Source organism: Pteropus alecto, unplaced genomic scaffold (assembly GCF_000325575.1).
Source record: "Pteropus alecto unplaced genomic scaffold, ASM32557v1 scaffold57, whole genome shotgun sequence".
Lineage (NCBI taxonomy): Eukaryota > Metazoa > Chordata > Mammalia > Chiroptera > Pteropodidae > Pteropus > Pteropus alecto.
The window spans coordinates 9,755,052-9,781,546 of NW_006442508.1; the positions used below are offsets into that span (position 1 = coordinate 9,755,052).

The 26,495-nt window shown below is 36.4% G+C and overlaps 1 non-coding gene and 1 pseudogene across 1 annotated transcript; both read right to left on the reverse strand.

Annotated features, from left to right (window-relative positions):
* Positions 1–6,204: 6,204 nt before the first annotated feature.
* On the reverse strand, positions 6,205–6,322 carry LOC112471617 (annotated as a pseudogene).
* A 2,971-nt stretch (positions 6,323–9,293) lies between these two features.
* LOC112471601 lies at positions 9,294–9,397 on the reverse strand. Its single transcript, XR_003043348.1, has one exon. It is a non-coding gene; the product is annotated as a U6 spliceosomal RNA (small nuclear RNA).
* Positions 9,398–26,495: the final 17,098 nt, after the last annotated feature.

The window sequence follows — 26,495 nt, forward strand, 5'->3', positions numbered from 1 at the left end:
GGCAGTGCTTAATGTCTGAAAACTTCCCCCTCTGTTCAGTTATACCAGTTACTGATAGTTTTATGTTCTTAGGAAACTTTTAAAATGAGGAAATACTGATATTTCCCATTACTAATATCTAAATCCTGGGAAAAGGGGCATGAAGAACTTCTGAATATAGAGATGTTCCATGTAAGGCAGAAGACCCCTAGTAGATATATCAAAATATTACAGATTTTAAACTGAGACTTAATCCTCAAATGTGTTCATTTTACTTATTCTGAAATAGTCTGTCCACAAATATTAAACTTTAAGCAATAAATTGTCATTTTCCCATGGTGGGAACCTAATTTAAAAATGTATTCTATGAAAATAAAATTTAAAAAGATAAAATTCTGTAAAATAAAAATGTATTTTACTCTTTTATGTAAAAAAAAAAGCCCAACTCATAGAAACGGAAACTAGAATGGTAGTTACCAGGTGCTGCGGGCAGGGTGAAGGAAATGGGGAGATGTTGGTCAAAGAATATAAACTTCCAGTTAAAGATAAATAAGTTTTGGGGATTGAATATGCAGCATAGTGACTATAGTTAACAATACTGTATTATAGACTTGAAAGTTGGTAAGAGAATAGAACTTAAATATTTTACCACAAAAAGAATGTAATAATGTGAAGTGATGAAGTTATTAACTAACCTAATTGTGGTCATTATTTAGTGATATATACTTATATCAAATCATCATAGATACACCTGAAACTTATACAATTTTATAAGTCAATTATATCTCAATTGAACTAAAAAAATGTATAAAAATGTATATATATGTGTTTCAATTTTACAAATATATATCTAAAACTGCATAAACTTTCATAATTAGGAAAATACTAAAGGAAACTTATGGGATTTGAGTCAGAACTGACTTGAATTATCTGCTACACACTAGCTAGTGATCTTGACCAAATTACTTTATACCTCTGACCCTTGATTTTCTCATTTTAAAAAAATGGATATAATCATATCTACTTCACATAATCTTTTCAGTATTAAATAAGTTCATGCATATATAAAGCATATATTTTTAGCATATATTAGGTTCTCAATAAATATTAGTTACACTTTGAGAAAGGGATACAAATTTGAAATTACACAGAAAAGGCTGAGAGACTGGAAAACTGGAGAACAATCATTCTAAAAGTTTTGAAAGTTGAAAAGAGGGACAACCAAAAGATTTGCTTTGCACGTGGTGTTGAAAGGCATGGTTAGGGAGAAGAGAAGAGGGGGAACGAGAGACGGAGAGAGAAGAGACAGGGAGAGGCGAGAGTGGGGTCAGTAGAGAGAAAGAGACAGAGAAAGACAAGGGAGAGAAGAGAGAGGGAGGGACGGAGGGGATGAGGAGAGAGAGAGATTGACTTGTTTCAGATATATCTATAAATAGTGGATTAAGTATGCTTTTCTTAGGATTCAGGTGACTGTAAAACAGGTTCAGTCAGGAGTTGAAAGAACTAGGATTCAGTGATAAAGTGCTATGGTTCTTTTTCTGAATAGAGGGGCTGAAAGAAAAACCTTTTTTTAGAGGGAAGCCAGCAAAGAAGCCATCAGGGATTAGGGTCCAGGGCCAAAGTGGGGGCTCTAGAAAACATGAAGGCTCAGACAGTAAGTGTTTGTGCTTGATGAATGGGTACACCTTGCGTGGAAAGTCATAGACTGCATGCCAGATCTTACCTTTGTGAGTTTGTTCCCTGAGTCTCACATTGCAGCAAAACTCCTTGACGAAGTATAGGGGATGCAGAAGAAACACTTAGGGAGGCAATGGAGGAGGAAAGGAGATGAGAAGAAAGGAAGAAAATATTTGGCTCTCACAGTGCAGAAGAATTCTCTGCATCCCTGTGCAGGTCAACAAACAATCTTCCTTATGGCAAAGCCTCTTACTAGACACCAGAGAGATACCAATAGCAGTTGGACAAGGAATTGATATCCCTTGCTCTTCTTACATCCAAGGACAGAACAAAGAGTATCTTCACACCAAGAGCACTTTGCAAATGCTTCTTCTCTTGTTTCTTCCTAACATTCCTGCCACCACCCTACATCCCACTAAACACACAGGATCATATACACCTGTGTACACTCGTCTTCTCTTTTGGCGGACTCCTTAGTTACCCTTTATTTCTCAGGGCTGGCATCCTTTTCTCTGACCTCCCAGGAGAGTTAGCTGTGGCTTCCAGAACCCTCCCAGAAACTTATGTGGCACTCACTGCTCTGCAGTGGCACAGCCTGTATGCTTGTCTGTCTCACCCACTACACTGTGGTGAGCAATTTGAGGACAGAGATGCTGTTTCATGGCCATTGTTGCCTAGGCTCCTAAGACAGCATCTCTTATGGTCATTTTTCAGCATGTACCCTTCATCACCACACCCAACAGGGTTCTGTTTGGTGCTTTAGGACCCAACCTCTGAAACACAGCACAAAGTGATCTCATGAATCATGGAATGAGAATCAAAAAAAAGCTGCAAGCAGCAGAGATCTGGTACACAATGAGGAATGATGGACTCAGGATGTAACCACAGAAAGGATCACGGCTGCAAAACAATTCATAATTTCTACCTGTCTTATCTTCCAGTCCTCCCTTGGTTTCATATTTCCAGCAACATTGTGAAATGTTGTCCAAAGACTGGGCAAAAATGAGTATAGGAAATCAGTCTACAGATCTCCAATTTGACTTGTTCTCCATTTAATGTTGAACCTAATTCTGTAGTCTCTCTTCTTGGCCATAAGTCAGGAAACCATCCTTGGTAGAATGGGGCCATGACGCCCTTGTCAGTAAGGTAATCAGAACAACTACTATCTACTGAGCACTTACTCTGAGCCATGTCCCACGCCAGGTGCTTTATGTACATTATTTCACTTAGTCCTCACAAAGAACCTTTGAGATAAACATTATTGACAACATTATTGTCCCAATTTTGCAAGTAAAGAAACTAGTGGAGTTGGAAAAATTGCCCAAGGTCACATTTTTAAAAAGTGTTAGAGTCAGGATTTGAAACAAGTCTTTCCGTCCTGTCAAAATTGTAAGGCCAAGAATCATGGATATAGGGGACTCACTAGAGATCACGCAACAAAAACTTATTTAGGAAAGACCCTAATCTCAAATTATAAGTTCAACTATAATGGAAGGTGACTTATCTAAGAGACCAGGGGTTGAACTACTGATAAGTATACAGCTTTTAAGAGACTTAAGTTGTAGTGGTAGCAATCACAGACCTCAAAAATATGTTGGAAGTTGACCCCAATTAACACCACTGGGCATACTCAGTTTAGCTCTACTATCATGTAACTGCTATAACATCCTTAAAGCGCCAGGTTCTGTTTTTCAGGGTCATTGATGACAGTTTTGTTTTCAGAACAAACAGCTAAAGTAGGATAAGGATTCCCAGTGGATATTTAGTCTCTAACAGTGTCTATGTCCCACATTTTAAGTTCTAGAAATAAACATAGTCCACTTGCCAAAAGGTCTGCCCATCATGTTGGTTCAGACAAAGGTAAACTCAATTAAGCATAACCAACAATGTGATGAAAGTTGCTGAGTAGAGGAAAATCCATGCCATTAAAAAGGCAGCAAGACAAATCTACTTTTCTAGGGGTTTAAGAGTACCTGGGGTAACTGGATTAACTCTGACATTTGTGCTTAGATTCAAACCTTTGGTGGAAGAAAAACTTATGGCTTAATTTTGCAAGACCCAGCATGGAACGAACCTTTGGGAGATGGAGCCTGAGAAAATTGGATTAGAGCTCTTGATATAAGGATTGGAGCAATCAAGAGCAAAGTGCAATTATAAGCAATTGTACCAGATGAGTCTTCTGTGAGATGTTTCAATTTCAGAAAAGATCACAAGCTGGATAACCAAACCACCACTAATCTGTTGCATCTAGCAAGTGAGCTGATCCTGGTCTGCAAGAGCTTTTGCTCCTGGTAACTGGAAAGAATAAATCCTTTTTATAGACAGTGGTTTTGAACTGCTATTTCTCTCTTTTTAGAAGAAAAGAACAGTCAGCTCCTGAAAGGTAAATTTCAAGAAGGGAGACTACTCCATCTTCACTCATTATTGATGTTTCTACCTTTATATCACCACCCATTTCAGTCAGCAACCACCTTACCTTTTTTTTTTTAATCCCAAAGCTATACATGAGCTGGTCTCAAGGTGACATTATTTCCAATATTCTCATTACTCTATCATTTAACTTGATGTGCTATGTTATTATTGCTTATATGTCTTCCCACATGAGAAGTTAAGCTCTTTGTCTTATTCATTTTTTTATGTAAATGTTTAGAACAGTGTCATACACATGGCAAGTTTTCAAGAAAGGCAATCTGAATGAATTCACAAATGGATGGATGGATGTATGGATGTATGGACATGGATGCATGTATGGATGGATGGATGGATGGATGGATGGATGGATGGATGGACGGATGGATGGATGGAGAAGATGCGGTGTATATACACAATGGAATATCGTTCAGCCATGAGAAAGAAGAACCGAACAGAAATTGAGGCTGTGTGTGAAGGACCTGCCCTGCGGAGGGTGGCAGCATCTGTGGCTCCCGCTGGGGCAGGCCACCGTGACCTGAGTCTGTGCTTCCCTCCACTTGCCTTCCCCCTTCCCTTGGAAGCCTCTAGATGGGTAGATGGATGAGTAAATGGTTGACCCACGGGTCCTCTGAAGATACTCTAGGAAGATATACGTAGATGATTTTTCTTAACATCATAGGTCCTTCTGTGTCCTTTAGATGAATTACTTAACATCATTGAGGTTCAGTTTTCTTATTTATAAAATGAAAGCAACACTACTCATTTCATTAGGTTGTTGTGAGGCTCAAAATAAGTACTTCATGCTGGGTGCCTATCCATGAACCAGACATTGTTCATTCTGTCTTTTATTGGAAGAAGTTGGCCAGGATTGTACCGGGGCAGCAGCCATGCTATTATGTGGTAAAATGATAACTTGGCCCAATAGCTCAGGTGTTTGAGTCTGATGCCTTCAGAAGATTTTTATCTGTGGGAGGGAACAGGGAGAAAGCTATAACAGTTCCTCAATTCACTTTACTTCACAAGAGAAATCTTATGGAGTATTTAAGAATAATGCCAAAACATTCACTTCTCACAATATTAAATAAAAAATGCCACAAGGAACCTCCCCTGCTCACAACACCTAAAAATGCTTAATAAAAAATATTAAAATGTTTATTTGAACTTTCAGGAAAATAATGGAAATCACAAAAGGCAAAAAAATATAATAAAGCACAAATCTTCAGAGGTAACCTCCCTGAAGCAACAGGTCCCTGCAGGCATTAACTTATCCATGGTGGCCTAGAGCCTTCATTTTAATGGGCATCAAGCAGGGGTCAGGATACAATGCCTAGGACCTGAACCAGATGAAGGCAGAAAATATCCCTAAACAGGCCAGGACCCAGAAGCTGACATCTTTAATGCAAGGCTAAACCAAAAGAAGAAAATTTATCTCATAAAGGAAAATAATAAACTTTATCTTAACCTTGACTCTTGATAGAGTCTACTTTAAAAATTCCTATTCGTGAGAGGTCCTCTGAGGGTTTAGAGCCAGTATCTAGAATTCATTCTGCTCATATGATCCCAAAACATCTAACTTTATAATTTAATTTGAAGTGATTCATGATGAGTAGTGCCTTTCTAGATAAATATACCTTACACCAGGGACTCAAACAGTTTCATCAAATAATTATAAACTCACTAAAATATAAAAATTTTAAAACAGAAGAGGAAATAAGTCATTCGAATGAGAATAAGTAGAAATAGCAAACAAAAAGATTATAGCTACAAAATATTGGCTGATAATGGAATTATCAAATATGAAATATAAAATAAGTAGTTTTGATATACTTTTGATATAGTTAATTTTTTAAAAAAAAGAATATCTGAAGTATAACAAGTTCACAGAAAATATGATCAGGTGGATTTGAAAAAAAGAACCAAGCAGAACTTCCAGGTGAAAAAAAAAACATAATAAATGAAACTAAGATGGATACAGCATTAGATACAATGAAAGAGAGAACTAGTGAACTGGAAAAAAAGCTGAAGAGTTTTTGTTCTTTGTTCACTTTTTTTTTATTTAGGTGAGGCAACCCTTGGTTGACCTCACAGATTGCAAGAACTTTGTTAGCTTACAATCTTTTATTTTTTAATTTTTTATGCCTACAGCACCTGGCCTTCCTAGGTAGTCTCCCATCCAAGTACTAACCAGGCCAACCCTGCTTAGCTTCCGAGATCAGATGGGATCGGGCTTGTTCAGGGTAGCATAGCCATAGACTCACTTTTTAAAAAACAAATTAAAAGCAATTTATTGTGTAATATTCTGTGCCTGCAATGAAATATGTACAATGATATATAAATCTACTGACCAACTAAAGAATCACAACACTAACAATATAATTGAAACTAGCTGTGTCCTCCACTGTAATTTCCATTCTCCTGCTTTTCTGAATTTTGTGTTTATCATAGTCTTGCTTTTTAAAAATAGTTGACTATAATATAAGTAACCCCAAATACTATTAGCTCAGTTTTGCTTGTGTTTTTGCTAATATTTATAGTTCTTTTACTAACAGTCTTATACATTTTACTTAGTACACATGTGCAAGAGTTTCTCTGGGGTACACACCTAGGAGAAGAATTGTACTGGGCCATAGAAATGTAATCTTTACCTGTGCTAAATACTGTCAAGTTTTTTTCTAAAAAAGATTGTACTATTTCACAGTCCCAACATAAGATTCTGTTTTTCCACATTCTCACCACTTCTCATTGTCAAACTTCATATTTTTTTTGTCCATTTAGTGGATGTAAAATGTCATCTCCTTATGATTTTAATTTGCATTTTCCTGATTACTATTTAAGTTAAGAATCTTTTATCTTGAATAATTATATTTCTTTTTGCGAATTACCTTACCATGGTTTTGTACATTTTTCCAAAGGTTGTAGGTATTCTTTATATATTCTGGATCTTAGTCCTTTGTTAGATGTGGTGTCGAGATTTTCTCCCAGTTTGTGGCTGACCTTTTTATTCTCTTTATGATATTTTCAGGGAGTAGAAGTTATTCATTTTAATGAAGTAAAATATATTTACTTTTTCCTTTTTAGTTTGTGCTTTTTATGTCTTTAAATCTCATAGAGAAGGGGAATTCATTGTGAAAGGGAAAAATTTTAAACTTTTAGAAGAAAATATAGAATATCTTTATGACCTTTGGGTAGGGAAGGATTTCTTAAACAAGACCCAAAAAGGGTCTTGTTACATTATATTACTACATTAACAAACATTTTTAAAGATTGTTAGGATAAATCAGGAGGATAGGCTGAGCCACAGTTCCTTTCATTATTTTCCCTGGAGAAATACACTACTCTGTGCTGTTGTTGAAGAGGTGGTCTCAGAACAAAAGGCTGTCTACACAGCTTCACTACAATCTATGTCCTAACTCCCATTTTCTTACCCCATGGCCACCAAAAGGGAGGCACAGGGACCCACAGCAGTTTCTTCACCTTTAGTGCTTTTTTGTTGTGAGCATTGATGGGGGTCTGTTTCCGCTAATCTTAACTGTAGCAAAATGCTCCAGGATGTCTATTCTTCTGGTTACATATGGAATTTCCTGGACTTCAGTTGATTGCTTGGGATGGGGACTGATTAGATGCAGCTATTTCCAGGCATCCTTGCCTTTTCTTTCCAAAAAACCATTGTGTGAGCAACATATTTTTAGGTGGTGCTACATTATTCACATATATTTTCTTTTCTTTTTCACCATACAATTTCAGATCAAGTTTTCTTCCAGAAAAGAAAAACACACACTAGCTTCATGTGCTACTTTCAGCAGTCCTACCCTTTGTAATATAATTTGCATGGTCCTATAACTATACTTTTATCATTTTTATCATTTTAAGGCCATTTTTTTTCCTGAAATTTCACCATCCCCATCACTCCACCCCTTTCCCATATATCTATTTATGGATCATTATCCCCTTCTCCATCAACATCTTCTCAGCATAGCTGAATGCTCCAGGGAGACCGGGCTGGTGTGAGGCTCCACCATGATGAATGAGTTTCTCTTTTCACTCCTCAGTAATAGGCTGGCTTTACTGAGGGCAGCTAATTTCTTTGTAGCTCCTTGGAGTAAGTAGATTAAGTTACCAGTATTGCTGCTTATCTCATTCTAGAATCAATGATCCAATTCACATGATCACCACATATAAATCAAGGGAAACTATTACACAGAAGCCTCACTAATTGATTAGTGGGTAGTTCCTGAAATGAGTCATTTACAAAACACTGCCTTGGTTCTTAGCCTATTTCTGAAACAATTAGCGAGTTGCTCACTTGTTGATTGTTTGATGGTGACTGTTTATGCTTGATGTAATGTCTGAATCTTACCCTCAGTTTCTCAGTGTCCTGGCCACTAGCTCTTTCTCATTTCTTTGTCCTGTGTTGTTTTCTAAGTCCCTCTCAGGTAGATGCCCAGTTTGCAGCACTGCTGATTCTGTTTCCATCTATCTGTTGAGTTTGATAGAACTGAAATATCATGGTCATTTGGACCCTTGAAGCAAATTGTAGTGGAGATCTGCTTCCTTTCACCTTGTCTTCCCAGGTCCAGCTGACCATGTCAGAGGAAAGACCAAAAAGGATATGTGGATAAAGGACACTGAGTGCCCGGCCTCTCCTTCCAAAACCTGTGTGCCAATGGGATATGTCAAACAAGAATAGCTGCTCTCCAGTACAAGGATCTCCTTGAGGCTGGAATTCTTGTTTTTCCAATCAGATGTTTCTGGCATTGTGCTTTAAAATCTGGGTGGGACAGAAAGTCAGATAATAATTGCTTTCATGCACTGAGCACTTTCTATGAACAAGGTGATTCATGCTAAGAGTTTAACCTACAGAATCTTATTTAATCTTATAACCATATGCATCCTGGGTGTTATCATCTCCACAAAAAAACCAAAGCTGAGAGAGGTTGGATATATTTTTTAGGTCATTCAACTCATAAGTGAAGGAATTAAATTCAAACACAGACTCATTCCAACTCAATAGAGTGCTTTTAAACACTGTAGCATCCTGCTTCCTTCTTTAAAAAATAAATAAATAATAGGCCAGAATTATGTGGTACTAACTAAAAAGAAGTCACAAAAAGGTACGTTCACACTAAGTTGGAGTAGTCATATGCTACAGAGTCCACACAGAGAGAATCTAATCTCATATTTCTCAAACTTCTTTTACTTGTGGTAAAAAAACACATAAAATTATTAAAAACATGGAATGCTCCATGAGTTTGCATGTTATCGTTGCACAGATCCATGCTTATCTTCTCTATGTCATTTGAATTTTAGTATATGTTCTGCTGAAGGGAACACTCTCAAACTTTTTAACTTACGGCACATAACATGAAATGTATTTTACATCATGACCCAGTAAACACACACACACATAACTGAGACAAAATTTTACTTTGCAATACTTGCCCTATTCTGTGCAGTGAACTCTACTTTTTTATGCTTTATATCTGTCTTATAAAATAATTCTGGTCATAGTCTATTAAGTATACTTTATGATCTATGATACTGATCTAGAAATCTTGACAGATGGTAAAATTGAGGCCCAGAGATGCACTGAGTATCTAGCACTGTGACTTGAAAATAGTAATCCTAAGTGTCTTTGCTTTATCGCCTATGTGGCACCTTTGTGGTAGAGCTGGGATAGAATCTAGATTTCCTGATTCCCAGCCCAGAGTTTTTCAGTCAAGGGAAGTTTGTCAAAAAGGAGGAACTCTCCCATGGCAGTTTCTTCACAGGCATGGGTAGAAGTGAGAGAAAACAATGGAGTTGTGGGAGACTCACACTGCTCCCCCATCCGCTAGGCCTTGTTCAAGGTCACAGGGCACTAGAACAGGGCTGTCTAATTCCAAAGCCATGCCATGCTGGTTGCTCAGTTAAATCACCCAAGAGCTCTTCTTCAATACCAATGTCCAGCTATATTCGGATCAATTTAATTCGATTATTTAATGATGGGTGTTTTTTAAAGGCTCTTCAGGTGATTTTATTACAGAGCTACTGCCTCAGCGTAGTTTAGAACACAGGTCCCAACCCCCAGGTTGAGGACCAGTACCAGTCCGTGGCCTGGTAGGAACCGGCCACACAGCAGGAGGTGAGTGGCTGGCGAGCAAAGCTTCATCTGTATTTACGGCTGCTCTCCAGCACTAGCATCGCCACCTCAGCTCCACCTCAGATCATCAGGCATTAGATTCTCATAGGAACACCCGTTCCTGGTGCCAAAAATGTCGGGGACCACTGGTGTAAAAGATATTCCTTAAACCATTCCTATGCATCTTTTAAATGCAAGCTTTCCAGCCCCATGGAGTTCTGACTCAAATCAGTCAAAAATACTGCCTTTCCATTACTGTATTCATCCAACTCTCATAGGCTTTTCTGTCCTGTGTTTATTTCTCCACTAGATGCACTTTTTGAGTGCAGAGCTTATGCCTTCCTCATCTTTGTATCCAAGCATACAATAAATATTTACAAAATATCCTTGTTCTTCTTCCCCAAACCACCCAGACTTCTGAAATCTACTGCAATTCAGCTATACCTCCTAATGAGTATGGTGAAAATTCTCCCCAGGATCAAGGACAACAGGGTCTCTCATTCTAGGAGCTACAGAATCCTAACCAGTGAAAACAACAGACACCATAGGCAATGAGACTGTAGCATCCCATGTCATGTGGCTGAACTTTCTTTCCCAGTCTTTCCTCTCCAGTTCTCTCCTCTAGGTTTTCAGATTTCTGACAAGGCAGCATGGCCCAGTGTGCAAGAAGTAGGGAAGACAGACTTTCTGTCCTGGTTATGACTGTGAGTGTGCTGTGCCATAGGGCTTCAATTTTCGTTTTGTTAGCTGGGAATGACAACATTCCTAACTCAATTGTCACTCTCTGTTCCTTTTCCCTTTGGGGATTATGTAAGAACTCTTATATATGAAAATAAGCTTTGCTCAGGTCCTTGAGCTTTTCTGAGGACAGCTTTGTATAAATATAAGATACCTTTTGTTATTGTTTGTAACCCAAGGGATTTGCAGATAGAAGTTGAGAGCCAGCGATGCTCGTTTTTATAGGCAGAAAATAGCTGCTGGCAAAACAACCTGATGTGTAGAGCACAATGTTCTTATCGAGCAGACAGAATTATCTTTCCCAGGCAGCCATGAACACAAAACACCTGGTGCACACGTTTCCTGTCCCTTCACATATTTTGAAAGAAAGAGACCTTTACCCTGACCTGTCAAGCAATGATCTTCATGAACTTCTGTCCACAGACTGCGACAGTTATCTTGGCTTGCTGTTGTGGATTTAAGTGGTAAACATAGCTGATTCTCACTCGTAGGGCATCTTCTCCAGATATCACTAAGACCTTATCAGATCCACACATGCATTTCTTCTTCCTTAAAATGCAGCCACTGGATGGGCTAAGAGTCAGGGGCTTCCTGCCATATCCACCCAACACTCTGTTTGGTGCTGTCGAGATGGTGGCGACTTTGGATTCTTGATCCTGACCCTGCAATTGCTTAAAATCTTTGGCGGACAGAAAACAAAATAAATTCATTCACTGAACACATTTAGAGAATAATCCAAATTTATTCATAATATGATTCACTTCCTACCTTAAAGGCTCAAAGGTTGAAGTCAGTGTGGGAAAGCTTCATGGAGGATGAGGACGCAATATACGTGGAAGGTGCTCAATTATATCGATTAAGTGAAAAAGAAAACTTGAAATGGGCCTTGAATAACAAAACACATTGGAAGAGGTAGAGGAAGGAACAAATAGTTCAGCCATATAGCACAGTAGTTTAAGTATTACCTTCGGAGTGAGGCAGATTGACCTGGGTATGCCACTCACCAGCTGTGTGACACTAAGCAAGTTAAGTACTCTCTCTAAACTTTACCTTCCTATTACATAATAATAAGTGAGCACTTCAATCACAGGTTTTGGGGAGAACTGAATGAAATAAATATAGGCAAACCCTTAGCACAATACCAGGAATATAGTAACTCTTCAAACAATGTTTATTTTCTGTTGTTATTGTTATTATTATTATTCTTAGGACAAAAAAAAAACATGGACAAAGGCAAGGATTACTTAGTCTGTACTTGAAGAGAGTGTATATTAATCAAAATACTTGGGACTAAGTGTTATTTATGTGAATTCGAGCAGACAGAACCTATCCACTGTAGCACTATGAAGGAAGAAAATTGAATATTTGTTATCTCCCTCAAGCTCTGATTTCTCGCTTCTCTCTTTCAATGCCCTTCTCATTCCCACTACCTTCATGTCCACGCTGTGCCACAGCAAGCTCACAATCTCTCTCCTCTGCCCAATGTTCCCTTTACCCTCCCCTCTCCCAGAGTGGCTGAGAGCCTGGTGAGTCATAAGTGATGGATCTGCAATGGTGGCCTTTCAGGCCAATGACAGAGTATGGGGCTTGGGACAGAGATTCTCTTGGATGTTTCTTGATCTTATGAACTCATATATAGATGGCTAATGACCTCTAACACAAGGAGAGCTCAGCAGAAGAATTTCTAGTTCTTTTACAATCAAATGTTCAAAAGTGAGAGTTTAAAAAATTATTTTCTTCCTGGCAGAAACATGGGTTGGAACCACAGATGCCATAGCTAAGCCATGATGTCACAAGTCATTAGGGCTGTCATATACCATTTCATAGTTTGTGTGCTGCTCTGAGTTGTTAAGACCCCACAAGTTTAGCGCATAGATGTTTAAGAAAAATTTCTTGAATGAGTTCTGACTTCAGTAACAGCATTTATTATAAAATATGATAATTGTCCTACTAACTTGTTCGTTTCTTCATCAGACTAAACTCAAACGTGTATGGCAAAGGGGGATTGTATCTTATATATCTGTGTTCTGAGACCTTAGTACAATGAGTCATTTGGTAGGCTTTAAGTCAAAGTTTGACAATTGAATGAATTTCTAATATATCTGTTGCAAAAATGACTTTTTTTCTCATGACGCATTCTTTCTTTCATGATTAGGCTGCCTTTCTCCCTTAATGCTAGGTTGGGAAGAAGGGGAGTAAAGAGAACAGGGGTCTTTTGTTAGCTTATCTTTTTAGAATATGAAAAGTGTGGGCGTGCTGTCTTAGGTAAGGAATCAGAGGCTGGGATGGGGAGCCCTGCGCAAGTGCTTACAGGGAGAACTTATAAGGGAGTGAAGGAAGCAAAACAGGATGCCAGAGAAGCAAAGTGAGGATATGGGCTCAGCTACAGTCAGGCTTTAGCCAAATCCCAAGTGAGGTTCTGAGATAGAATAGCCTCACGGAATTGTCCCACCTTGAGGCAAAGGGGCTAGGCTTTGATACCCTTGCATTAGTATTTGGTTGCCCACCATATCCGGAAGTAGAGAGACAACCTCCCAGACATTTCTGGGTAGAATTGTTCCTGTGGGCCAAGAGAAGTCTTAGTCACCAACACTCACAGCTGCTGAGTGAGAAGATGATGGATCTAGTAAAAGGATCTAAGCAGTGCAGCAAAAGCCCCTAAAAATAAGGGTGATAGAAAGTGTTTACTCTTAGAAGGATTATTGAAGACTTTATTTAATATATATGCCTTACTGTTAAAGTGTGCAGCTGAAACTTACTGGATTTCATTAACCAATGTCACCATAAAAAATAATAATAATAATAATAAAAGAAAGAAAGAAAGAAAGCCTATCTACTACTGTTTGATCTACAAGTCTTTTTTTAGGTTACAAAATTATTTTTTTTTAATTTTATTAAATTTATTGGAGTGACATTGGTTAAAATTATATAGGTATCAAGTGTTCAATTCTGTATATTGCTTTGTGTGTTTAGCACTCAAAGTCAAATCTCCTTCTGTCACCATATATTTCAGCCCCTTTACCTTTTTCTACCTGCCACCCACTCCCTTTCTCTCTGGTAACCACCACACTGTTGTCTATGTTTATGAATTTTTGTTGTTTGTCTTGTTCATTGTCTTGTTGCTTTCAGTTTTATATCCCAAATATGAGTGAAATTATATCATTCTTGACTTTTCCATTTGACTTATTTTACTTAGCATGATAATCTCAAGATCCCCCAATGTTGTCTCAAATGTCAGTATTTCATCTTTTCTTATGGCTGAGTATTCTATTGTATATAATGATGAAGGGGACAATATATCAAGAAAGCAAACACTTATCAATATATATATATATCCCAATGAGAGAGCATCAAAATATAAGAAGCAACTATTAACAGAACTAAAGAGAAAAACTGACAAAATCACAATTATAGTAAGGGACCTGAATTCCCTGTTGACAGCTATGGACAGATCATCCAAACAGAAAATCAATAAGGAAATATCGGCCTTAAATGACACATTAGACCAAATGGACATAATCAACATTTACAGAGCCTTTTATCCCAGAACACCAGATTATACATTCTTCTCTAGTGCACAGGAAACATTCTCAAGGACAGACCATGTATTGGGACACAAAACTAGCCTCAACAAATTTAAGAAGATTGAAATCATACCAAGCGTATTCTCAAACCACAAAGCTTTGAAATTGGAAATCATCTGCAAAAGAAAAAGCAGGAAAACCCACAAATATGTGGAGATTTAAAAACATGATACTAAAGAATAATCAGGTCAAAGAATAAATAAAAGGAGAGATCAAGAGATACATAGACACAAATGAGACTGATAACACGACATATCAAAACTTTTGGGACACAGCAAAAGCAGTCATAAGAGGGAAGTTTATATTATTACAGGCCTTTCTCAAGAAACAAGAAAAATCCCAAGTAAACAACCTAACGTTACCCCTTAAACAACGAGAAAAGGTAGAAAAAATTGAGCAACAGGTCTAATCAACATGGTTATCTGGGCTGGTTCCTGACTCCTTAACAGATTAGAAATAGCAAAATGGAAGAGGGAACAGAGACTCAAAGTTAAGTGTACCAACTGAAGCAAAAAAGAAGAACTCCAAAAAGCATAGCGGTCTGTAATCCTGTAGTGTAGAGCCCTAGAGGGTTGCAGATAAAAGAAAGTCTAAAAAAACTGGGATTTACAGCGATGTCCTAAGCCAATAAGAAAAGGTTAAATAAGCTATATTTGGCATCCTGTATTTAAAAACACAGAGTGATATGCAAGATAATTTTAACAGATTTCATTCGAAATTTGGAATCTTAAGGTGTGCAAACAATTACATAGACATTTTATTTTTACAGAATATCTTCTTCTCTGCCAGTCCAGGATAAGTGAGGTGCTACTGAACTATACCTTGGAGAATATCTGACCTCCAGGAGCCTGCTGAAACATCTCTTACTTCAGACTTGTTTAAACATTCTGACAGTTCTGATTTCACCACACATACACACAGTCTGGTATAAAGAGAGCTCTAGCCTGGCATCAGGCATATGCAGTTCAAGTTTCTCCACTGTCATTAACATCTGTGTGGCTCTAAGCAAGTCATTTATCTTCTCTGAGTCTTCGTGTCTTCATCTATAAAGGGGAAATAATTATATTTATCATATTATTATTATTATTATTATTATTATGTATTATATTACATATTATACCAATATATTACATGTAATATATTGTATTTCTTATACTAACATTATTATTATGTTTCATCAGCCTGCTGTGAGGGGCAAATGAGACAGTGTTTGTGAAGTTGCTTTGTAAGGGGCAAAAAATAATTTAAATTAAAGTAGAGTAGTTGGCAAAGTAACCACCTTTTCATCACTCTCTTGTTTCAGATGAAAATTTTGATAGTTTTTCTAAACCCATAAAACTGGTGAGATGCACATGGGTGACACTTTCTATAGATTTATTTTGTTTCAGCTCACCACCATCTAGTCTCCTATGCTGCCCTCCCAGTGACAGGCCTGTATCCCCATTTCTTGCTCCTATTTCAGAATGACTGCTTTTGGAGAATGGGGTTTCTCAGGAAGGACATTGCATAATCAGAAAACGCTGATCTGCCAAGATTGTAACATTTCTTTCCTGGAGCCCTTTCAGGAATGTGTCACAGGAGGTGGGGGAGATGGCCCATGGAACAGAGAGTACTAGGCACCAGCAACCAGGTAATAAATGTCTAAGCATTCCTTTTCAAAATCTAATGAAGACATCAATCTTCATTAAGTCAAAGCATCAGGGGTCCACAGTGGTGAGATTTACTGAGCTGCTTCAAAAAGCTGGAGAAACAATGACCAAAATGTAAGCTTATAGAGCGGGAGGCAGTGAATTCTAGAACTTGATGACATCTATTTTCAACAAGTGTTGAATTTGCCAATAACAATTATCCCTAAACATGAGTCTCATGCTCTGCACTTTGTTGGAGCCAGCTTGCACCGATTCAAGAGTTGATTATTCATAGCTCTTCCATTTCCACACTCAGTGATGTCATGTGGGTAGCTTCTAATGGGCCATGGTAGCAGTATTTACATCATGGAACTCAGCAGGTGCCACAAATAAGTTATTTCCCCACCCCCAGACAGCCAGCATACCAGCGCACTTCTGCTTAAGCTTGTAATCAAATGTCAACAAGATGTGTGAAATCCTGAAACAGCTTTCAGAAGAGCAGTGTTCTTGAATGTTCATGTGAACCACTGAAAAAAAAAAGTTTGTGTGTATATGAATATCAGAAAACTTGTGCTTTCATGTTCCATATTTAACTTCCTCAGATAGCCTTTCTTTTCCTTTAGGCTGAATGCAGAGAGTAGGAGCTACCGAACTGAGAAAACCCTGAGTCACTGTTATATTCTCAGCACTGTCAATTTGATTGTTTTTTCCCATGAGTGTTTCACAGGCTTTATCCTCCACCAGTACAGAGGATGCTGACAGAAAACAATATTCTTGCAGAGAGTATACTCTCAGAGCTTGAGTTATCCTGGAAAAAAGAGTAGCAGCAAAAAAGTAGCTGCTCTCTGCTTTGGAGGAGTTTTGCCAAACAGATTGGATTCAGCTGAAAGTGGCCAGCCTTAGAAGGAGCTCATAACTTTTGCCTTCCTTCCCATACCAAACTGTAGGATTAATGAAGAATAAGGGGGAATAAAAATGCAAACATACACAAATTTTACTTCCACAGACCTTTCTTTCACTAATCTCTTTGTAGCTATAGCTCATGATTTTTACCACTCTTTAGCGGAAAAAAATTCACAACAAACAAATTTCAGTCACATTCCCTGTTTTCAGCCTGGATTAGAAAACAGGAAACTACAAACTAACCGATGTTTGTCCCTTTAAAGAAATCTTATTTAAAAAAGGAGAGAGGAATAAAAAAACAGTTATTAAAATATGGCAGGTGGTTTTTAGAGGCCACTGGAAACTTGTCTTAATCATTCTAGTGGTTAGGGATATATGTGGTTATTGGAATATGGCCACCTCCTTGTTTCTTGCTAATAATGATCTTCATCTGAAGGGAGGATGCTGACCTGAGCATTATTCAATGCCACTAATTAAGCATTCTAAGATCTCAAAGTCAAATAGCCTTAGAGCTTTCTATTCCATATCTTCCCTGAAGCTACCTCATATACAATCTCTTGTCACTGGACAATGAGAGAATGGTAGACTCATTGGGGTAGGAGGCCACTTAATTGATAGAGCTGGCATGGTCAGGCAGCTTATACAAAATCTTCCTGCTTGTGGTATCCCACACACACACAAACCTGTTGGCTGAGCCAGCTGCTATCTTGCTTCCTTCAGATGGCCAAGACCATCTCAGGAGATTCTTTTCAAAGTTGTGCACATTACCAAATTTATATAAGAAAAACTACAAAACTCTGATGAATAAAATCAAAGAAAAACTCAATAAATGGAGAGAATGCTATGTTCATAAATAAGAAGACTCAATGTTATCAAGATATCAATTCTTCCCAACTTGATCTATACAGTCAGTGCAACCCCAATCAAAATCCCAGCAAGTTAGTTTATAGATTTTGACAAATTGTTTCTTTGTCAAGTTATAGGTATTGACATAAAAAGACAGAAGCTCCAGAATAACCAACACAGTATTAAAGGAAAAGAACGAAGTTAGAGAACTGATATTACCTTTAATACTTTAGGACTTGCTATAAAGCAACAGTAATCAAGGCATGGAAAAGAATAGAGACTCCAGAAATAGACCCCAATAAATATATTCAACTGATCTTTGACAAAGCAGCGAAGCAATATAATGGAGCAAAGATAGTTTATTCAACAACTGGTGCAGGAACGACTGGACATCTACATGTCAAAAAAAAGAAAAAGAACCTAGCCTAGACACGGACCTCACACACTCTTCACAAAAATTAACTTCACAAAAAATTTGACACTTAGGATCATACACCTAAATGTCAAATGCAAAACTGTAAAAATCCTGTATATTGACGTAGGGTATAACCTAGATGACCTTGGGTATGGCACTGACTTCTTAGATACAAAAACCAAAGACACTATCTATGAAAGCAATCGATAATCTGAACTTCATTAAAATTAAATACTTCTGCTTTGTGAAAAACAATGTCAGGAGAAGACAAGTCGCAGACTGGGAGAAAATATTTGTAAAAGACATATTTGATAGAGGATTGTTATCCAAAATAAAGAAATAACTCTTAAAACTCAACAATAAAAAAAAGTGATCAAAAAATGGGCCAAAGACCTTCATAGACACCTAACCAAAGAAGATATACAGTTGACAAATAAGTTTATGAAAAGATGCTCCACTTCATATGTTATTAGGGAAATGCAAATTAAAATATCAATGAATACGATTACATACCTATTAGAATGACCAAAATTTGTAACACTCTAAACAACAAATGTTGGCAAGGATGTGGAGAAACAGAAACTCACATATATTTCTGGTAAGAATTCAAAATAGTACAGTAATGTTAAAAGATAGTTTGGCAGTTTCTTACAAAACAAATCATACTCTTACCATAAAATTCAGCAATCACACTCCTTGGTATTTACCCAAAGGAGTTGAAATTTATGTCCACTTGGAAGTTTATAGTAACTTTATTCATAATTGCCAAAATTAGAAGAAACCAAGATGTTCTTCATGACAAATAACTGTGCTACAACTTGACGATGAAATATTATTCAGTGCTAAAAAGAAATGAACTATCAAGCTATGAAAAGACATGGAAGAACCTTAAATGCACATTATTAAGTGAAAGAAGGCAATCTTAAAAGACTGCACACTATATGATTCCTACTATAAGACATTCTGGAAATGGCAAAATTATAGAGACAGTAAACAGGTCAGTGGTTGCCAAAGGGAATGGGAGTGAGGGATAACCAAAGCACAGAGGATTTTTAGGGCAATGAAAACAATGATGGATATATGTCATTACACATATGTTCCAATCCATAGAATGTATGAGACCAAGAGTATGAGACCTAAAGTAAACTCTGGACTTTGAGTGATTATGATGCATCAATGTACGTTTATCTTTGGCAATAAATGTACCATTTGGGTGAGTGATGTTGATGATGGGGAAGGCTAACGGTAGGGGCAGAAGGTAAATGGGAAATCTCTGTATCTTCCTCTCATATGATGTGAACCTAAAACTGCTCTAAATATATTGTTTATAACAAAATGATAAAAAAAAAAAGAGAGATATACAAAACTTTTAATGTTGGTGTACAACTTTGATTATTTTGAAGTCTTCTGTTTTAGAGTATTTGAGAGGGGATTATGTCAGTTACTGTGGGGCCCAGTTATCTATCGTGTAGTAGCACGCTAATCCAAACCTTAGTGGTTAAAGTAATTAATCTCTCACAGTCTAGGCTCAGCAGGGTGGTTCTTTTTGGGGTCTCTTATGAGAGTGCAATTGGATAATGGCTGTACTAGAATAGAATCGTCTGAAAGCTAGACAAGCAGGACTCCACATTGACCTCTTCCTGTTCATGCCTGATTCCACCCACAACTCCTGTGTCTCTGTCTCTACAGTAGAATAATCTGGACTTCCTGAAAAAAAAATGAGCAAAAGACTGAAACAGACATTTCATAAAATGTATCAATAGTCTTCAGGGAAATGCAAATTAAAACCACAATTAGATATCATTTCACACCAACTAGAATGGCTAAAATTCAAAAGACTGACACCAAACACTCGCAAGAACTGAGGTGATTTGGCAAACTACTGCCAGCAGGCCAAAGCCAACTCACCACCTGTTTTTGTAAATAAAGTTTTATTGGAACACAACCACATTCTTATTTTTATAAATTGTCTGTGGCTGCTTTCCAAAGGCAATAGCAGAGTTCAGTAGTTGCAACAGAGACATACAGCTCACAAAGCTTAAATTATTTACTCTCTGGCTCTTAACAGAAAAAAATTTATGAACTCCCAATGTAAATCAATTAAAAGTCTCATGCATTTATTGAAGGAGTGTAAAATGAAACATCCACTTTGGAAAACAGTTTGGCAATATCTCATAAAGTTAAAAATATACCGATCTTTGACCCAAAATTTTCAAACCTAGGTATTTACCCCAAAGAAATAAAAACATATATTCACAAAGGACTCATACAGGAATGTTCATGGTGGCTTTATTTAGAAGAGCCAAAAACTGGAAAGAGTCCAGGTGTTCATCAATAGGAAAACAGATAAACAAACTGCGGCATATTTATAAAATGTAATACTCAGTAATATAAAGGAATGAACCACTGTTACATGAAACAATATGACTGAATCTTAAAAATATTATGCTGAGTGGAAAAAGTCTTACAAAAAGAGTGTGTACTATAGGACTCTACTTGTACAAAATTCTAGAAAAGGGAAAACTAATATGGTGGGGAAAAAATCATGGTGATTAACTTTAATGGAGGTAGGGTTAGCAGAGGTTGATTACAAAGCGCATGAAACAACTTCCTGGGCCTGATGGTGCTGTCCATCCCTGAAAGAAGTTTGGGTTACACAGGTTCATGAATTGTAAAAATCAGCAAATATATAATTCATATTTATTTAGATTTATTTTCTGTTTGTATATTTTACATCAAAAAACTGCAAACAAATACTGAACTCTACTTAATGTTATGCAAACTGAAATATATAGTGAGAAGTATACTGGTGTCTGCAATTTACTTTGCAATTCAATAAAAAAAAGGTAAATTAATGGATGGAGAGAAGGATAAGTAGGTAGATAGACACATGATAAAGCACACATAGGTAAATGTTACTGGAAGACGCTAGGTGGAGGGTATATAGGTGTTCACTGTAGCTTGAAATTTTTCATAGTAAAATGCTGAAAAAAGTTTTTTTTTTTTTTTTTTTTTACAAAAAAAGAAGCAGCCACCAATTTTTTAGAAAAGGGCAAGGAGGCAGGCAAGCAGGGTATGGGTAGTTATGAAGATACTCCTTCTATGTTGTGATTCTTGCTTTATAGATAGAAGAAAATGCTTTTTATAAAAACCACAGATCCCAGTAGAATGGAATTTTACAGGATATCTATATTAAGTGGTTTTTAAATCCTTCCAGAATAGGTCGGAAGTGCTCAGGTTCCTGAAGTTGTAGATTTCCTTGCCTGAATTTGCCATGGCCTATTCATGGCTGGTAGCTGGTTTGGGACTGAGGTAGGGAATCCCAAATGCAGCAAGCATTTGCTTCAGACTGAGAGATCTATTGAGAGGATGAGGTCTATAAATGGACATCTCAAAGGATCTTGTTACTCTAGTATAGCCCAAAGAATGTTTCCTATATGACCCTAAAAAAGGAGAACAATGTCTCCTGTAATATAAACCTCATGGAGGCAGAAATGTATCTGTCTTGCTCACCATTTTATCTCCAGCACTTAGTACAGTGTCTAGCATGAAGTAAATCCCTCTTAAATATTTAATGAAATAATAAGTGAATGAATTATGATCCCTCCTATTGGAAATCTTGGGATAACCTTCAAAATAAATGATCCACACATTTCAACTGCCCCCTACTCAGCCCAGTGGAAATAACTTCCCAGCAAGTTCTTGATTAAATATACAATTTTATAACTTTGTCTAAATTGCTAATATGTTTTCCCATATTTTCAACTGCTACTACCATTTATTGAGCAAGTACTGTAAAGCTAGGATCTATATTAAGCATCTTATTTTGGTTGCCAATCTTTGCAGTAATCCTGAAAAGTAAGAATGAGGTGAGAAAATGAGTGCTTAGCTAAAATTAATAATTTAGCAAAAGATATACTGCTAGTAAGATCCAAAGCATTTAAATATAATCTGCCTGATTCCAAAGCTTATTAACTATAACACCTAGCACAGTAAAACGTAAATGTGTTCTGTGCAATACAACACATAAATAAATTTAGAAAGGCTAGTATCTAGTTAGGTTGCTTTCCCCCGTGTGCAAATATGGAGAATTTAGTCTTGGCAAACACCTACTGTAGATCATGGCTGTGTGTATGGAGTAACTGCCTAAACAATTAAAAGGAGGAAGGAAGCACATCCTCCCTGGCCTTTGGCCTCTCCCTTCCTTACCCTCTAGCAAATACAAGCCTTTTCAAAACAGAAAACTCCGCCTATCTCTAGTAGAAATAGTTGCCCCAGCATTATCATTCTCTGCTAACACAGTTTGCTGGTAGTGGTTTTCGTTTTTGATTTTTTATATATGTCCTCAGGAAAGGACTGCTCCTGGGATTTGTTGTTTTTCTCTGTTTCATGGACACTCCAGAGCCCTGTTTCTCTTCCCACTGAAGGCCCATTTGAACTGGACATGTATAAATGTTCCTGCTCTGATCATGACCATACGTAAACAATAGTACAAGAAGAGCATGCATGTAGGGACATGGGGACCACAGATCTGGGGAAGAAGCTCATCCTGCAGAGAATCAGAAAATACCTAAAATTTGTCTTTAGTGTGATCCATCACTCTCCTTTAGTATCCCTCTTCATGTTGAAAACCTTCCTACTCAGCTGAGACCTTGTTTAGAAATAAATACCTATTAATAAATGGGCTTCAGTTAGGACAAGTGATTTCTAGGCCATAGTCAAAATGTCAAGCTGTTACAAGTAGACTCTCATGTCATACAGGTTCAATATTATAAATCACAGTTCTATTCCTAAAAATACATGTTATAACATTAGATATGAAACTGATAAAAAAATAAAAATAAAATTCCCTTGTACTTACTTCTTAATATAGATATATCATAATCCAGAATATGTACAATTAAAATAATAATTACAAGGTTATTACCCATCTTAATACCCAAATCCCAAAAGAGATCCACTTCTGAGAACAATGACTGAATTCAAGAAATTGAATACAGCCAATGTCTGAGAAGCTCCCACATGACCCTCCACAATCATATTCTCCGGCTTTTTCATCAGAGGTAATCTCTATTCAATTTTTAGGAATAAAAAATTTTTGAATATTTATATCCCCACACAATATAATTTGGGTTTTCCTGTTTTTGAACTTTATATAAATGGACTTCAACTATAAGAATTCTAACCATAGGTATTCTTTTGTCACTTGCACCTGTCACTCAACATTACATCTGTAGTTGATTTAAAACATGAATTTTGAGCTATTTAGTAAATGTTCACCTTTATAATTTTTTTTCATATATTGGAATAAATGGAGCTCATTGTCCTTCTGGGTAAATATCCAGAAAACATGAATATTCTTCATTGCTACATGCTGTCTTGAAAATTTTTGTGGCCCATTTGACTTACAGAAATATCTTTAAAAAGAAAGTGTTGAGGGTGAAAACTTCATTCGCTCTTTCTTCTCCTTTTCCTTCTTTTTTTTTTTTCCTTCTTCATCTCCTTCTCCTTCCCTTCCTCTTTAATCACTGGAGAACATCTCTGAGGCTGCCTGCCACAAATCATTTTACCCTCATGAAATGTGAGAACTACCAGGTCCACAAGTCGCATATGAGGAAACTAAAACACAGAAATGTGAACGACCTTAGTGCCATATAGACAGCCAAAAGATGAGGGAAGCAAAAGAAAAATCATTTTATTGATAGAATAAAAATCTTTAATCTCCATTCTCTAATTTATCTAATAGAATTTTCAGAGAGAACAGAGAGAGAAGAGAGGCAATATTCAAAGAACTCATAGCTGAGAATTTTCTGGAAATGAAGAAATAAACAGCATTTAAGCTTGAAGGAGTACACTAAGTCTTGAGCAGTATAAATAATAATAAATCTACACCTAGGCTCATTGTAATAAAGGACAAACATTAAATTCAAAAAGAAATATCTTAAAGCTGCAAAGGAGAGAAACCAATTATCTCCAAAGAAATAACAATTAGATAGCAAACTTCTCATCAGCCACAATAAATACTAGAAGATAACGGAATAATATGTTCATAGTTATCAAAAAAATAGCTAAGAAAGAATTGTGTGACTGGCTAAAAAAATCAAGAATGAAGGTGAAATAAAGACATCTTTAGACTGACAAAGGGCAAGAAAATTTTTGATGCATAAATTCTCATAGAAAGGAATGTATGCAAGAAAAAATTGAAAGCAGAAGTAAGAAATGAATGCATAGGTAATAATGAACCCCCAAAATGGTAAATATTATTAAATCTAAATAAGAATTAATTTTTTGAAAAATATATTTATTTTAGAGAATTTCAATACCAGTTAACATAGAAGATGGAGATAAGAACAGCTTAAAATGAATATATTTTAAATTCCTGTGTTACTTGAGAGGAAGCTAGAAATACTGAATAATGTTTTAGTTTGTTCAGAACAGGTAGGTTTTTTTTTTATAAAACATTGTTTCTAAGTATTCCTTTTATACAAAAAAAGTATTTTTATGTTTTCTAATTTTAAAAATAATAGTATCAGTAGGCATTGTCTAACAAAGGTCAGATAAGATATGCAGTTTTTCAATGTAAGATCTTACATTTGTGAAATTAATGTACTTTTACTATTTCATACTTGTGCAAAAAGATTTAAACTATATTTTGAAAACTCTCTCTTTTCTCCCCAAAAGATATTTAGTCATTAAAGGTTGAGTATGCTTCATGAAAAAGGCTGTAACATTTTGAGAGGTATAAGTTGAAGTTTTAGAAATCGCCTGCTATAGTCTGGAATGGGAATCGGAACACCTCAACTTACCGTGTGATCTTTGGTGAAGTCACTTGAACTCTCCAGATGTTAGTTTTCCATGCCTGAAAAATAAGAGTTAGATGATCTCCAACTACCCTTCCAGTAATGTGTTTCTAAAGCATTGAGATTATTTCCAAAAGTTTACTGTTTACAAAGGATGCTGCAGGAACATCTTTGTGCAGATAGCCTTCTACTTTTGTTTAATTCAGATTAATTCCTCAGAATAAATTCCCAGGAACAGGATTAGTAGATGTAAATATTTTAAAGCTTTCAATAAAACTGACCTAATACATTCTCTAAATTGCTCTCCTAAGACATCGTACCACTCATATCAATTGATAAATTGGCAATAGTTATTGAAGTTTTTAAAAATGTTCTTAACCTCAAGTCTGCCACTCCAACTCTAGAAATAGATCTCCAAAAGAAAGAAAAGAGTGACACAATGATATTTATCAAATTATGATTTATTATAAAGAAAACTTGGGGAAAAAAACACATGTCAAACAATGGGAACTGGCTGTTATGGTACTATTAACAACAGAATACAATGTGCCCATCAAAAGTCAGAATTTATAAGAGTATTTAATAACATGAGGAAATGCTCACAGTATATTTTTAGTGAAAAAGCAGATTTACAAAACACCATGCATATTATAATCCCATTATTTCCTTAGATATGTATATATGTACATACACATATGAAATACACACACAAAATATATGTGTATGTATTAATATTATTTGTCTACTAACCATATATATATGCCCTAAATATATATGTATATGTACTGTGTATGTATATATCTTTAATATACATGTATGTATATATAGGAAATTAAAATCACATTACCTTCTACTTGATAACACTATTAATTTGGTTTTAACTATATACTGTATATATATATTTAGAATATGTAATTCATTTATTACTTTTTACCTAACATGGCTATTATTTGGTTTTACCCATATCTATACATATATATTCTAAATATATATAATAATTTTTTTCATGCAAGCATGTTCAAAGAACCACTCAGCAAGAAGGCTATTTAAATAGTGCCAGCTTAAAAGAGTTTAACAAACTCTCAGAAATGAAGCCTGCTATAGCATCAATTCTCAATACAGATCATCAAAAGCACCATGTCTGAATTGGTGGGTACAATGGGGGAAGGGAGGTGGACACAGGAATCTCATTTAGATAAATGGTGAAAAAAATCAGAGAGCCATAAATAAGAATGACAACTTTCAAACTGACCCACCACTCTATCTACAGGCTCTAGGAAGCAAACTGGGCTAAGAGACAACTCAGCACCTTTCATGGAGATGACTGTACAATTAACACAAGCTGCAGGCTGCCAATAAAACAGAATAAGCCAGCCCCACAAGACGGCAGGATCA